General features: G+C 41.0%; 1 protein-coding gene across 3 annotated transcripts in view; it reads left to right on the plus strand.

Annotated features, from left to right (window-relative positions):
* The first annotated feature begins 8,232 nt into the window (after window positions 1-8,232).
* PKNOX2 (PBX/knotted 1 homeobox 2) overlaps window positions 8,233-15,659 on the plus strand; it is a 683,220-nt gene continuing 675,793 nt past the window's right edge. The window contains exon 1 of one of the 3 annotated variants that reach the window (XM_089658998.1): window positions 8,233-8,304. The gene's annotated coding sequence lies outside the window, so the exon portion shown is untranslated. The remainder of the gene's footprint in view (window positions 8,305-15,659) is intronic. The other 2 variants (XM_089658994.1, XM_089658997.1) reach the window with 2 other exon arrangements.

The following is a 15,659-nucleotide window of genomic DNA, read 5'->3' on the forward strand; positions in this document are numbered from 1 at the left end:
ATTCAGGCCTGGAACTGGAGGGGTGCTGGGTTGAGCTGCACTCCCCAGATTTTAGTTGAACACCCCCCCCCATGTCTCTGAGAGTGCATTCACTGATTCATGAGCAAGGCTGATGGGGAAATTTGATGGAAGGGGGCACTCTGATTGGGGGGAACCTGATGTGAGAGAGCACTCTGATGGGGACATTTCACTCTGATGGGGACATTTCACTCTGATGGGGACAGCTGATGTAAGGGGACACTCTAATGAAGGCAATTGATGTAAAGGGGCATTCTGATAGGGACAATTGATGTAAGGGGACACTGTAATGAGGACAGTTAATGTAAGGGGGCACTCTGAATAGGACACTTGATGTAAAGGGGGACTCTGATGATGACAGTAGATGTAACAGGGCACTTTAAAGGTGGGCAATTGATGTAAGGGGGCAGTCTTATGCCAGTAGTTGATAAAAGGGGGCACTAAGATGGGGAAAATTGATGTAAAGGGATACTGTGATGAGGAAATTGATCTAAGGTGGCACTCTGATGGAGACAGTTTATGTAAGTAGGGCAGTCTGATTGGGGCAGCTGATGTAAGGGGGCACTCTGAATAGGACACATGATGTAAAGGGGGACTCTGACGATGACAGTTGATGCGACAGGGCACTCTGATGGGGGGCAATAGATGTAAAGGGGCACTTTGATTGGGGCAGATGATTTAAGGGGGCACTCTGATGGAGACAGTTTATGTAAGAAGGGCACTCTGATTGGGGCAGCTGATGTAAGGGGGCACTCTGAATAGGACACATGATGTAAAGGGGGACTCTGACGATGACAGTTGATGTGACAGGGCACTCTGATGGGGGGCAATAGATGTAAGGGGGCAGTCTCATGCCAGTAGTTGATAAAAGGGGGCACTAAGATGGGGAAAAATTGATGTAAAGGGATAGTGTGATGAGGAAATTGATGTAAGGGGGCACTCTGATGGAGACAGTTTATGTAAGGAGGGCACTCTAATTAGGGCAGCTGATTTAAGGGGGCACGCTAATGGAGACAGTTTATGTAAGGAGGGCACTCTGATTGGGGCAGCTGATGTAAGGGGGCACTCTGAATAGGACACATGATGTAAAGGGGGACTCTGACAATGACAGTTGATGTAACAGGGCACCCTGACAATGACAGTTGATGTAACAGGGCACTCTGATGGGCACAGTTGATGTACGGGGGCACTCTGATGGGCACAGTTGATATAAGGGGGCACTCTGATGGGCACAGTTGATGTACGGGGGCACTCTGATGGGCACAGTTGATGTACGGGGGCACTCTGATGGGCACAGTTGATGTAAAGGGGCACTCTGATGGGGATATTAAATGTAGGGGGGGCATTATCATGGGAACATTTGATGTAACGGGGAACTCTGATATAGAAAATTGATGCAAGGGGGCACTCTGATAGGAAAGCTCATGCAAGAGGCAGACAGTTGATGCAAGTGGACACTCTGATGAGGACAGTTGATGTAATGGAGCATCCTGATGGGGACACCTGATATAAGGGGCACTCTGATGAGGACAGTTGATGTAATGGAGCATCCTGATGAGTACACCTGATGTAAGGGGGCACTCTGATGAGGACAGTTGATGTAATGGAGCATCCTGATGGGGACACCTGATGTAAGGGGGCACTCTGATGGTGACCCAGATATAAAGAGTGACTCCTGATGATATAAGGGTGCACAGGGTCTCTTTAATTATCCTAATCTAATGACAGCAAATGACTCGCAGACAGTGATGACATTATGTCTTCTTCCTTTTCTTCCGTGCACCCCCAGATCGGACGGACTAGATCTACCCCTGATGTTATTACTCAATGATATGGCTACAGTAAACTAAAATCTGATTGGGTCGTTGGGTTCCTGCTCCTCGCCGCTCCTCTCGTTACTCTTGGGAAGCCATAAATTTCCCACCATAAACACACTTAATAAATTATGACTCAGAATAGAGCCGACAATCGTGCCGTTCTCTGCAGTCTTTCTTTCCTGGCAAACAGCAATGTTCTGTCAGTTTTTGTTTCGCTGAAAATCCCCTTTATTCCATAGGTCTTTGAGACGCAATTTTCGGTAATAAAATCCTTATTAGCTTACACAAAAGAACAAGAGCCCGGCAATGGCATCTTTTCAAACAACAGCTGTGCTTTATGTTCGAATACTTATTAATATCTCATTTCTTAGCCAGCTTTTCGGATATTGCTCTCAGAGACCAGGCTCGGATCAACAGAAGGGATTTCCCCCCAATTTCCCTTTTAAACGTGTAAGCTAGAACAAATCTGAACGAGGCTATTAAAAGAAAAGATATGTCTTGTAAAATGTCACTTGTCAGTGAATATATGTGCCGGGGGTTATGCGAATGGCCCCGGTAATCTCTTTCCATAAACCGATTTATTGGAGAGAAAACTGAGAGGCTACACTCAGAGAATGGGAAACGCATACGGCCGTGTCTAGAGAAAGCCTATATACCATATAGATTACAAGCAAAAAAAGGAACGTTCACTTCAAGATTTAACAAGTTCCAACACTTGCAAAAACAGAGCCGGGAAATAATGAGTTTTTGCCGTCTGGTAAGCTGTTTGCAGTAAATGGAGATCATGTAAGACGACCATGTTTATGGGTACTAGGAGATCTCTGTTGAGGTACCCCGGCTGACCGATCTCAGCGGAAGGAGGTTTGGTCTTTGGTATGCCCAAAAAATAATGGTATGGTCCTTAGTCATAGCTGGTTGTTTGGGTGTGATGGCACTGGACTGACAGAAGTTGGATTTTGGTACTTTTGGATCAACCCACAATGATTCCTCCTTCAAAGGACCAGGTGAACAAAGAATGAGCAGTGGAAATTAAACCTTGTTCCAGTCTTGAGCTTCTGCCTCTCTGCTAGGCTCAGAAAGAGGACATAAAGCAGGAGTAAAGCTTTGGAGTGGGTGTTGTGGAGCTCCCAGTAGAAAAGTTCATGACACTTCCAAAATTCTATTCCAAATTTTTTTTAATATGGAGTAGCCATTCTCAACCAGGGTTCCATGGAACCCCAGGGTTCCTCCAGGGGTTGCTAGAGGTTCCTTGAGCTGTGACGAATTGACTTCCCATATGATGGTGCCTCCATAGTTCCAGGGCTAACTTCTCTTGGCAGAGTCAACTGCATGAAACCAATCATCTTTTTAGCTGTCTTCAAGGGTTGCATTCATACCACCACTGTAAGCTCATTCTGTCCACTGGCCACCAATGTAAGGGGCATTCTTCCCACTGGCCACCAATGTAAGGGGCATTCTTCCCACTGACCACCAATGTAAGGGGCATTCTTCCCACTGACCACCAATGTAAGGGGCATTCTTCCCACTGACCTCCAATGTAAGGGCATTCTTCCCACTGATCACCAATGTAAGGGGCATTCTTTCCACTGGCCACCAATGCAAGGGGCATTCTTCCCACTGGCCACCAATGTAAGGGGCATTCTTTCCACTGGCCACCAATGTAAGGGGCATTCTTCCCACTGGCCACCAATGTAAGGAGCATTCTTCCCACTGGCCACCAATGTAAGGGGCATTCTTCCCACTGGCCACCAGTGTAAGGGGCATTCTTCCCACTGGCCACCAATGTAAGGGGCATTCTTCCCACTGGCCACCAATGTAAGGGGCACTCTTCCCACTGGCCACCAATGTAAGGGGCATTCTTCCCACTGACCACCAATGTAAGGGGCATTCTTCCCACTGGCCAACAATGTAAGGGACATTCTTCCCACTGACCTCCAATGTAAGGGACATTCTTCCCACTGACCTCCAATGTAAGGGACATTCTTCCCACTGACCACCAATGTAAGGGACATTCTTCTCACTGACCACCAATGTAAGGGGCCATTCTTCCCATTAACCTCCAATGTAAGGGGCATTCTTACCACTGACCACCAATGTAAGGGGCATTCTTCCCACTGGCCACCAATGTAAGGGGCATTCTTTCCACTGGCCACCAATGTAAGGGGCATTCTTCCCACTGGCCACCAATGTAAGGAGCATTCTTCCCACTGGCCACCAATGTAAGGGGCATCCTTTCCACTGGCCACCAATGTAAGGGGCATTTTCCATTTACTTCCAAAAAAACAGGGGTTCCCTGAGAGCTGAAAATGTTTTCAAGGGTTCCTCTGGGGAAAAAAAGGTTGAGAAAGGCTGATATAGAGCATAGACATAGAACTATAGGCAAAACTATTTTTTTTAATAATCCCTGTCTGAGTCCCATTGGGGAGATTTACCTTCATTTCCTGTCCTGGCCAAAAGAGGGCGTGAGATAAAATCCCTGAAAATTAGGAGAATTCCTTGGGACCCCCAAGGTTATCAGAACTAGAATCCTCTTTGTAAGATTTCCCCTCTTTTACTTTTCTCGGGACAACCGACAATATGGCTTTTTATTTTACTTTCACTTTCAATGATAATGGTAAACAGGACACACGGCGAATCTCCCTAATGGGGGCAGAGGTAGAAACAAAAACCTGGCAGGTGTTCTAATCCCTCTACTTGAAGCTCTAAGTTCAAGTATCTCTAAAGCCAAAACTATTTTTTTTTTTCATTTTCCTACCGGCCTTTGGCGTTACGGTCTACTTAAAGAATATGTTACCCTGACATTTCATATTCCTGATCTGTGCCTGCTGTACAATGTACTTGTATGAAAAAGTAACCTATTCTCTTTGTATTGCTTCCTTTGTGTGAAATCCCTGGTGTTCCTGCCAGTCCCTCTGCTTTCCTATTAAAAACTGACCACGTTAGGCATGACAGCACAGCGTGGTCAGATCTCTAGATGTGCTGGGACTTGTGATCAATGATCAGACGTGTGCTGACATGCTGCCCACACCTGCACAGCCATTTACTGGGCAGACCAGTGTGCTGCTGTTTCTCCTACCCCAGCTCTCTGTGCTCCTTATGCAGCTGAGAACTTATAAAAAAGTGAAAAAACTCTCCCTGGACCCCGCATTCACTATATCCGGTCTCCCCGGACCCCGCATTCACTATATCCGGTCTCCCCGGACCCCGCATTCACTATATCCGCACTCCCCGAACCCCGCATTCACTATATCCGCTCTCCCCAGACCCCGCATTCACTATATCCGCTCTCCCCGGACCCCGCATTCACTATATCCGCTCTCCCCGGACCCCGCATTCACTATATCCGGTCTCCCCGGACCCTGCATTCACTATATCCGGTCTCCCTGGACCCTGCATTCACTATATCCGCTCTCCCCGGACCCTGCATTCACTATATCCGCTCTCCCCGGACCCCGCATTCACTATATCTGCTCTCCCCGGACTCTGCATTTACTATATCCGCTCTCCCCGGACTCTGCATTCACTATATCCGCTCTCCCCGGACCCTGCATTCACTATATCCGGTCTCCCTGGACCCTGGATTCACTATATCCGCTCTCCCCGGACCCCGCATTCACTATATCCGGTCTCCCTGGACCCTGGATTCACTATATCCGCTCTCCCCGGACCCCGCATTCACTATATCCGCTCTCCCCGGACCCCGCATTCACTATATCCGGTCTCCCTGGACCCTGCATTCACTACACTCGCTCTCCCCGGACCCTGCATTCACTATATCTGGTCTCCCCAGACCCAGTGTCCGTTTCCATTTATTTCCATCTGTTTTTTGTTCGTTTACATCAGTTTCCATCCATTTCCATCCATTGCCATCCATTTTTCATCCATTTACATCAGTTTTTGTCCATTTTTTGTCCGTTTTACATCCATTTTTGTCCGTTTACATCCATTTTTAGCCCGTTTACATCTGTTTTTGTCCATTTTGCATCCATTAATATCCATGTTTGTCCAATTACATCCATTTTTCATCCGTTTCCGTTTTCCATCCGTTTCCATCTGTTTTGTCCATTTACATCCGTTTACATCCGTTTTTGTTCAATTACATCCTTTTTTGTCCATTTACATCAGTTTACATCCGTTTTCATCCATTTACATCTGTTTTTCTTCCGTTTTTCATCCGTTTACATCTGTTTTTTGTCCATTTGCATCCCTTTTTGTCCATTTTCCATCCATTTCCGTCCATTTTTTTCCATTTACATCTGTTTTTTGTCTGTATACATCCGTTTTTAGTAAATTTATATCCGTTTTTGTCTATTTTTCATCCGTTTATTTTTGTCCATTTACATCTGTTTACATCCCTTTTTCACCCGTTTACATCTGTTTTGTCCAATTATCATTAATTTACATCTGTTTTTGTCCATTTACATCCATTTTTCATCTGTTTCCATCCATTTTTGTATGTTTACATCCATTTACATCTGTTTTTGTTTGTTTACATCTGTTTACACCTGTTTTTATTCCTTTTACATCCGTTTTTTGTCCATTTTTTTCCGTTTACATCTATTTTTGTCCCTTCACATCTGTTTTATGTCCGTTTACATCTGTTTTTGTCCATTTTTTGTCTGTTTACATCAGTTTTTCGTCCGTTCCGTTTTTTGCTTCCCTATGTATGTCTATGTATATTTTCACACTGGGGCGTTGCGCTTCCTTCTTGCAGCATCTTTGGAGCATGTTTGTTTAATTTAAAAAAAGAAACACACTAAAAACGCCTCTTCCCATTGTAGTCGATGGAAAACGCCTCAAAAATGCACCCAAGAAGTGTTTTTGGTGCAGTTTTTAAGTCACGTGTCCTTTATAAAATGCACTGAAACATGGAAAAAAACGCATACGCAGTTTTGCAGGGGATTAGTGTGAAAATAGCCTACCCCCCGGTCAGATCAAGGCTGACTTTGAAATTTCAAAGATGGGTGAGATGCCGATTTCAGGTGCGATTTGCAAGACATCGGACACAGATGTCTATGCAAATCACACCAAAAGTAGCGCATACACTACTGTAGAAATCGGTGCGGCTCTGACCAACTTGGAACCGCACAGATATGACCGCTGTAATTGCGGACAATAGGGTGTGACTTGGCATACGATTTGAAAGTCGCATGGCATGCAAATTGCATGGTAATTTTTCACCCAGTGCGACCGGAGTGTTAGTGTCCGGTCACGCCGGTGCGATTTCGGCTGCAATTTGTGAATTGAAATCACACCTAATGAATGTGAATGTCAGTGTCTTAACATGTGCGATTTGCTGCACCGCGATTTCTAAAGTAGTCCTTGCATTAGTCACCGTTGTGATTTAAAATCGCGTGATTTCTGAAATCGCGCTGCAGCAAATCGCATGTGTTAAGACACTGACATGCGCATTCACTGATTGGCTATCCCAGTGATCACACGATTAGGAACCGGTCCCCAAGACTCCCGATTGTTGGTCTGAGACCCAGAATCATCGGTGACCCCCAGCACAAAAAAAAAACATGGCGCCTCTATGCGTCCCCCAGCACATATGCGTTACGGTGGCGTAACATGGAAGCGTTTATTCCACTGATTGGCTATCCCAGTGATCACACAATTGGGAGCTGGTCCCCAAGACTCCCGATTATTGGTCTGAGACCCGACGCCTCTACGCGTCCCCCAGCACATACCTCTTACAGTGGCGTAACGCGGATGCGTTTATTCCACTGATTGGCTATCCCAGTGATCACACGATTGGGAGCCGGTCCCCAAGACTCCCGATTATTGGTCTGAGACCCGACGCCTCTGCGCGTCCCCCAGCACATACCTCTTACAGTGGCGTAACGCGGATGCGTTTATTCCACTGATTGGCTATCCCAGTGATCACACAATTGGGAGCCGGTCCCCAAGACTCCCGATTGTTGGTCCGAGACCTGACGCCTCTACGCGTCCCCCAGCACATACCTCTTACGGCGGCGTAACGCGGATGTGTTTATTGCACTCATTGGCTATCCCAGTGATCACACGATTGGGAGCCGGTCCCCAAGACTCCCGATTATTGGTCTGAGACCCGGCGCCTCTACGTGTCCCCCAGCACATATGTCTTACGGCGGCGTAACGCGGACGCGTTTATTACATTTTTTCTTGCAAAAGCCAGACTATCCCTTTAACGACGCAACAACCCCCCCCCCCCCCCAGGAGTAAATATCGTCGGTCGTTTGTCACATCTGTCAAAACATCATCGATCGAAAAGCGGCGAAAAAAAAAAAGCACAGGCGACGCGGCCCCCGTTGTGTCCACTAGATGGCAGCGGCGCCCCAGCAATAAATAAGCCCCACATCCCAGCCAAAGAGCAGGAGAAGAAGGGGGCGTGCGCCTTGGACCCCCCTCCAGTGACGTCACAGCCTTTGCTGGGAAGTATAGGCTGTGCTGTCACGCCAGTGTCAGTCTGATGAAGATTGGCACTCAGGTAAGCTGTCATTCATTCTCAATGTCAGGAGCTGCTTTCCAGGCTGCGGGCTGCTGCCGTCGCTGTTGTTGCTTGCAGCCTGTGTGTGTGTGTGTGTCTGCGTGTGTGTGTGTGTGTGTGCGCACTCTCGCCAGCACCATGTGCCTCTCCCTCTCTTCTCTCTCTCTCTTTTTTTTTTTTTTTTTGCACAGTCCCATTGCTGGAGCTCTTCATACAGACAGGGCACAGGAGGAGGAGGAGGCAGTGTGGGGCAACCCTAACTGCTAATGCAATCGCTCCTCGCCGCCAGGATCCAAGCGTGTGCGCATTTCGCTTTTTTTTTTTCATGCTTGAGCCAACGCACACATATATACACACACATATATATATATATATATATATATATATATATACACAAATACAAAATCTATACCATGTATTTGTATACGCAAATACAGATTTTTTTTTTTTTTTTTTTTTAAAACACCAATTGATATAATTAATGATTTGCACCCGATCACGAATGGTAATTTAGACATCGTTTATATAATATATTCAGATTTATTATTATTAGATTTTTTTATGTTTGGAAAACACATGCTCACACGGACACATGTAACCACACACACATTAAAAAAAATATATATATATACATGACGGATACATGTCATTTGCATGCTAAGTGCTGATCAGACTTGAAGCCTTTTTTTTTGTAATTTTTTAACATCATCAATGAGGGAATTCTGATTTGGGACGTCTTCTGCTTTTTTGTTTTTTTTAAATCTCTGGAAGATTTTTTTTTTTTCTACTTTTTTTTTTTTCTTTTTAGAGATGGACTGTGAAGAGTGACTCTGCATGCTGCTGTTTAGACAGAAAGGATAGAACACATGGGAAGGACTGTTGTGCGGATACTGTTGTGGAAGGATTTGGGTTCTTGGTAGGATTGTATGGTGCTGGTTCTGGTGTTAGTTCTGGTTCTGGTGTTAGTGGTGTTGAAATTGTATATGGGTGGTGGTAGTGTTGCTGGTGCTAGTACTAGTTCTGGTTGTACTGCCAGTCCTGGTGTTGGTGCTCATTCTGGTGGTGATGGTGGCATTGTATGCTGGTGGTTGTGATAGTTCTGGTTCCAGCATTAGTTCTGGTTCTGGCATTAGTTCTGGTTCTGGTGTTAGTTCTGGTTCTGATGCTAGTGGTGTTGAAAATGTATGTGGGTGGTGGTGTTGTTGCTAGTTTTGGCGCTGGTGCTAGTACTAGTTTTGATTGTAGTGCTAGTGCTGGTGCTCATTTTGGTGGTGATGATGGCATTCTATGCTGGTGGTTGTGTTAGTTCTGGTTCTGGCATTAGTTCTGGTGTTAGTTCTGGTTCTGATGCTAGTGGTGTTGAAATTGTATGTGAGTGGTGGTGCTGTTGCTAATTTTGGTGCTGGTGCTAGTACTAGTTCTGGTTGTAGTGCTAGTGCAGGTGCTCATTTTGATGGTGATGATGGCATTCTATGCTGGTGGTTGTGTTAGTTCTGGCATTAGTTCTGGTTCTGGTGTTAGTCCTGGTTCTGATGCTAGTAGTATTGAAATTGTATGTGGGTGGTGGTGCTGTTTCTAGTTTTGGTGCTGGTGCTAGTACTAGTTTTGGTTGTAGTGCTCGCCCTGGTGCTGGTGCTCATTCTGGTGGTGATGGTGGCATTGTATGCTGGTGGGTGTGTTAATTCTGGTTCCAGCATTACTTCTGGTTCTGGTGTTAGTTCTGGTTCTGGTGTTAGTTCTGGTTCTGATGCTAGTGGTGTTGAAATTGTATGTGGGTGGTGGTGCTGTTGCTAGTTTTGGTGCTGGTGCTAGTACTAGTTCTGGTTGTAGTGCTCGTCCTGGTGCTCATTCTGGTGATGATGGTGGCATTGTATGGTGGGTGTTGTGTTAGGTCAGGTGGTGGTGGCATTGTACAGAGATGGAGGTGCAGGTGCTGGTTCTTATTCTAGTGCTGGTGTTATTGCTAGTCCTGGTGGTGGTGGTGGCATTGCATGGTGGTGGTGGTGGTGGTGGCAGCATTGCATGGTGGTGGTGTTGCTACTGCCAATTCTGGTACTAGTGCTAATTCTGGTGGTGTTGGCATTGCATGGTGGTGTTGCTGCTGCTAGTTCTGGTGCTAGTTCTGTTGGTGGTGGCATTGAATGGTGGTAGTGTTGCTACTGCCAATTCTGGTGGTAGTGCTAGTTCTGGTGGTGGTGGCATTGCATGGTGGTGGTGGTGTTGCTACTGCTAGTTCTGGTGGTGGTGGCATTGAATGGTGGTGGCGTTGCTACTATAATTCTGGTACTGGTGCCATTGTATGGTTGTGGTGGTGCTGTTGCTACTGCTAGTTCTGTTGCTGGTGCTAGTTCTGGTGGTGTTGGTGGAATTGCATGGTGGTGGTGGTGTGGCTACTACTAGTTCTGGTGCTAGTGCTCATTTTGGTGGTGGCATTGCATGGTGGTGGTAGACGGGGTGTTGGTGCTAATTCTGGTAGTGGTGGCATTGCATGGTGGTGGTAGACGGGGTGTTGGTGCTAGTTCTGGTAGTGGTGGCATTGCATGGTGGTGTTCCAGATGATAGTTCTGGTGCTAGGGCTCATTTTGGTGGTGGTGGGATTGTGTGGTGTTGCTGCTGCTAGTTCTGGTGCTTGTTCTGGTGGTGGTGGGATTGCTTGTTCCACTACCACCACCATGCATTGCATGGTGGTGGTAGTGGTGTTGCTGCTGCTAGTTCTGATGCTAGTGCTTGTTCTGGTGGTGGTGGGATTGCATGGTGGTGGTGCTGTTGCTACGTCTTGTTCTGGGTGTTAGTGTTTGTTCTGGTGGTGGTGGGATTGTATGATGGTGGTGATGTTGCTACTTCTTATTCTGGTGCTGCTCCTTGTTCTGGGTGTTAGTGCTGATTCTGGTGCTGGTGCTATGCTTGTTCTGGTGGGGGTGGAATTGTATGGTGGTTCTGCTGCTGCTCCTTGTTCTGGTGGTGGTTGGATTGTATGGTGGTGCTGCTACTCCTTGTTCTGGGTGTTAGTGCTGATTCTGGTGCTGGTGCTAGTGCTTGTTCTGGTGTTGGTGGGATTGTATGGTGGTGCTGCTGCTCCTTGTTCTGGGTGTTAGTGCTGATTCTGGTGCTGGTGCTAGTACTTGTTCTGGTGTTGGTGGGATTGTATGGTGGTGCTGCTGCTCCTTGTTCTGGGTGTTAGTGCTGATTCTGGTGCTGGTGCTAGTACTTGTTCTGGTGTTGGTGGGATTGTATGGTGGTGCTGCTGCTCCTTGTTCTGGGTGTTAGTGCTTGTTCTGGTGCTGGTGCTTGTTCTGGTGGTGGTGGAATTGTATGGTGCTGCTCCTTGTTCTGGGTGTTAGTGCTGATTCTGGTGCATTGTATGGAGGTACTGGTGGTGTTTCTAGTTCTTGTGCCGATCCTGATGGTGGTGTCATCGTGGTGATGCCGTATCTGTTGCTAGTTCTGGTGCTGGTATGGTCCGCCGGTAGGTCCATTGATGGTGCTTGGTATTCCCATGTTGTTTGTCTTGACTCGAGAGGTGAAGTTCCTGCGCAGTTCCTCGGCAGTTGTTTCCTTTGTACGGCGATTGAACGCTCCATCATTTCACCGTGAACACCTCCAGCAGTTGTAGGCTCGCTTGCTTCATTGTACGATTAATAACTGCTAACTGCCAATCCTCCGACGCCATGAAAACCTGCGTTGTACTTTCAATGCTTCCCGAGCCGATTTGTGTGATGTTTGTGTCTCTCGTAGTGAATTCGTCTCTCCTCAGACCTCGTGTATAATTCATTATTTGTAAATGGCTGCTTCTCCGCCGGCGTCTTGGGGGAGATCCGGCTTCTCGATGGGGCTCCAGCGACAATATTGTTTTGTTCTCACTTTGACTCGAATGAAGGGTTTCCACTCATTGCCGAGCCGGCGAGGGCTGATCTGCCGAGCCATTAAGGATCCTGTCATGTTGTTTTAATTAAGTCTGACTAATCCGAAAGAACGATCGCTCTCAACTTTCCAAGTTAAAAAAAAACAAAAAAACAAAAAAAACTATTTAAAGTTGTTACCATCTCATCTTTTTTTAAACGTTTTCCTAATGTGGTGAATAATTTGCGGCTCGCTTCGTCTTTGTACCGTCCTTTGAATGTATTATTACGAGGCGATCGGCGCGGCGCAGGAGAGTCTGACGGTTCCACGCATTTCTAAGTTTGAAAAAAAAAAAAAAAACTTCCCTTTGAAAAGGGCCCTCGGCTGAGGAGTTGATGATTAAGCGAAGGGATAATTAAATATACAACTTCTCACGTCCGCTGCCGGCCTCGGCTTTAATTGAGGAGAGTATCGGATTTTGCATGCGTCCTAGTACATTTTCCAATACAAAAAATTGATTCTAACGATAGGCTCGCAGCACATTAGCGCGCGCGGGAGATGGATTGGTTAAGCGCCAGGCTAATGTTAAATTTAAAAACCGGTTAACCAGCGTGAAATATATTGTAGTGTTTTTTTATTTTTTTTATTTTAGTTTTTATTTTATTTATTTTCATTTTACAACTTTTTCAAATAATTTTATTACTATTATTATACAGGATTTATTATTATTATTATTATTATTATTATTATATTATTATACAGGATTTATTATTATATTATTATACGGGATTTATTATTATTATTATTATTATTATACAGGAATTATTATTATACAGGATTTATTATTATTATTATTATTATTATTATTATTATTATAATACAGGATTTATTATTATTATTATTATTATTATTATTATTATTATACAGGAATTATTATTATACAGGATTTATTATTATTATTATTATTATTATTATTATACAGGATTTATTATTATTATTATTATTATTATTATTATTATTATACAGGATTTATGGCGCCAACAGTTTGCTCAGCGCTTTACAATATAACAGGAGACAATACAGTAACAATACAGTTCAATACAAGAGGGTTAGGAGGGCCCTGATCCTGGGAGCTTACAATCTAGGAGGGAGGGGACATTCAAACCAAAACCTACATCCACAGTTCAGGTTCTACAGACATTTTACCACTTAAAAAGTTAAGTGTGCTTTTTTTTTTGGGTGGAGGGGGTGGAGGGCAGAGAAACCAAAACTTTTTTTTAATAATAAACTTTCATTACTTTTTAAAAAATACTTACCATTGTTATTATTTTATATTTTTATTACGACAATTGTTTTTTATATGAAAATTTTATTACTATTTTTACTACTTTATATTTTTATTTTTTTTATTTCTACAAACTTTTTTTTTTTCATATTACCTTTTTATGACTATTTTGACTACTTTATATTTTTATTATTTTATTTATTTTATTTCTACAAACTTTTTTTTTTCATATTAACTTTTTATGACTATTTTGACTACTTTACAATTTTATTATTATATTTTTTTTATTTCTACAAACTTTTTTTTTCCATATTTACATTTTTATGACTATTTTGACTACTTTACATTTTTATTATTTTATTTTTTTTTATTTCTACAAACTTTTTTTTTTCATATTAACTTTTTATGACTATTTTGACTACTTTGCATTTTTATTATTTTCATTTTTTTTATTACTACAGACTTTTTTTTAATATTATCTTTTAATTACTATTTTTACTACTTTACATTTTTATGTTTTGTTTTTTTTATTACTAAAAACTTTTTTTCATATTACCTTTTAATTACTATTTTTACTACTTTACATTTTTATTATTTAAATTTTTTTTATTACTACAGACTTTTTTTAATATTATCTTTTAATTACTAGTTTTACTTCTTTACATTTTTTTTTTTTTTTTTTTATTACTACAAACTTTTTTTCATATTACCTTTTAATTACTATTTTTACTACTTTACATTTTTATTATTTACATTTTTTTTATTACTACAGACTTTTTTTTAATATTATCTTTTAATTACTAGTTTTACTTCTTTACATTTTATTTATTTTTTTTTTTTTCATGTTAACTTTTAATTACTATTTTTACTACTTTATATTTTTATTATTTTATTACTACAAACTTTTTTTTCATATTACCTTTTAATAACTATTTTTACTACTTTACATGTTTATTATTTAATTTTTTTTTATTACTACAGACTTTTTTTCATATTACCTTTTCATTACTATTTTTATTACTTTATATTTTTATTATTTTTTTTTTTATTTCTACAAACTTTTTTTTTCATATTGATTTTTTATTACAATTTGATTACTTTACATTTTTATTATTTTAATTGTTTTATTACTACATACTTTTTTCATATTACCTTTTTATTACTATTTTTATTACTTTACATTGTTATTATATACTTTTTTTTATTACTACAAACTTTTTTTTTCACATTACATTTTTATTACTATTTTTACTACCTTATATTTTTATTATTTACATTTTTAACTACTACAAACTTTTTTTCATATTAACTTTTTATTACTATTTTGACTACTTTACATTTTAATTGTTTTATTACTACAGATTTTTTTTCATATTACCTTTTTATTACTATTTTATTACTTTATATTGTTATTATTTAAATTTTTTTATTACTACAAACTTTTTTTGTCACATTCCATTTTTATTACTATTTTTACTACCTTCTTGTATTTTTATTATTTACATTTTTTTATTACTACAAACTTTTTTTGTCACATTACATTTTTATTACTATTTTTACTACCTTCTTGTATTTTTATTATTTACATTTTTTTATTACTACAAACTTTTTTTTTTCATATTAACTTTTTATTATTATTTTTAATACTTTACATTTTTATTATTTAACATTTTTTTTACTACAAACTTTTTTTCAGATTAACTTTTTTATTGCTGTTTTATTACTTTATATTTTTATTATTTTAATTTTTTTATTACTACAAACTTTTTTTTTCATATTACCTTTTTATTACTGTTTTGATTACTTTATATTTTTATTATTTTAATTTTTTTATTACTACAAACTTTTTTTTATGTTACCTTTCTATGACTATTTTATTACTTGACATTTTTATTATTTTAATTTTTTTATTACTACAAACTTTTTTTTTCACATTTCATTTTTATTACTATTTTTACTACTTTATATTTTATTGTTTTACATTTTTTTCTTGCTATACACTCTTTTTTTCATGACCAAATGTTACGACTATCTTTATGACTTTTAATTTTTAATATTTTACATTTTTATTATTACACATTTTTTTTTTTCCATAATAAATTTTACTGAGAGAGTTTTTAATTTGTGATAATCCACTGTTTAAATGGCATTCATTTGCATTCTACAGATGGGTCGTGTGGCAATCATTTTTTCCCAAGGATTTTAATTGTAGCAATTAAGAAGGAAGGAA

Source organism: Staurois parvus, unplaced genomic scaffold (genome assembly GCF_062004578.1).
Source record: "Staurois parvus isolate SC_StPar_1 unplaced genomic scaffold, SC_StPar_1.0 ptg001122l, whole genome shotgun sequence".
Lineage (NCBI taxonomy): Eukaryota > Metazoa > Chordata > Amphibia > Anura > Ranidae > Staurois > Staurois parvus.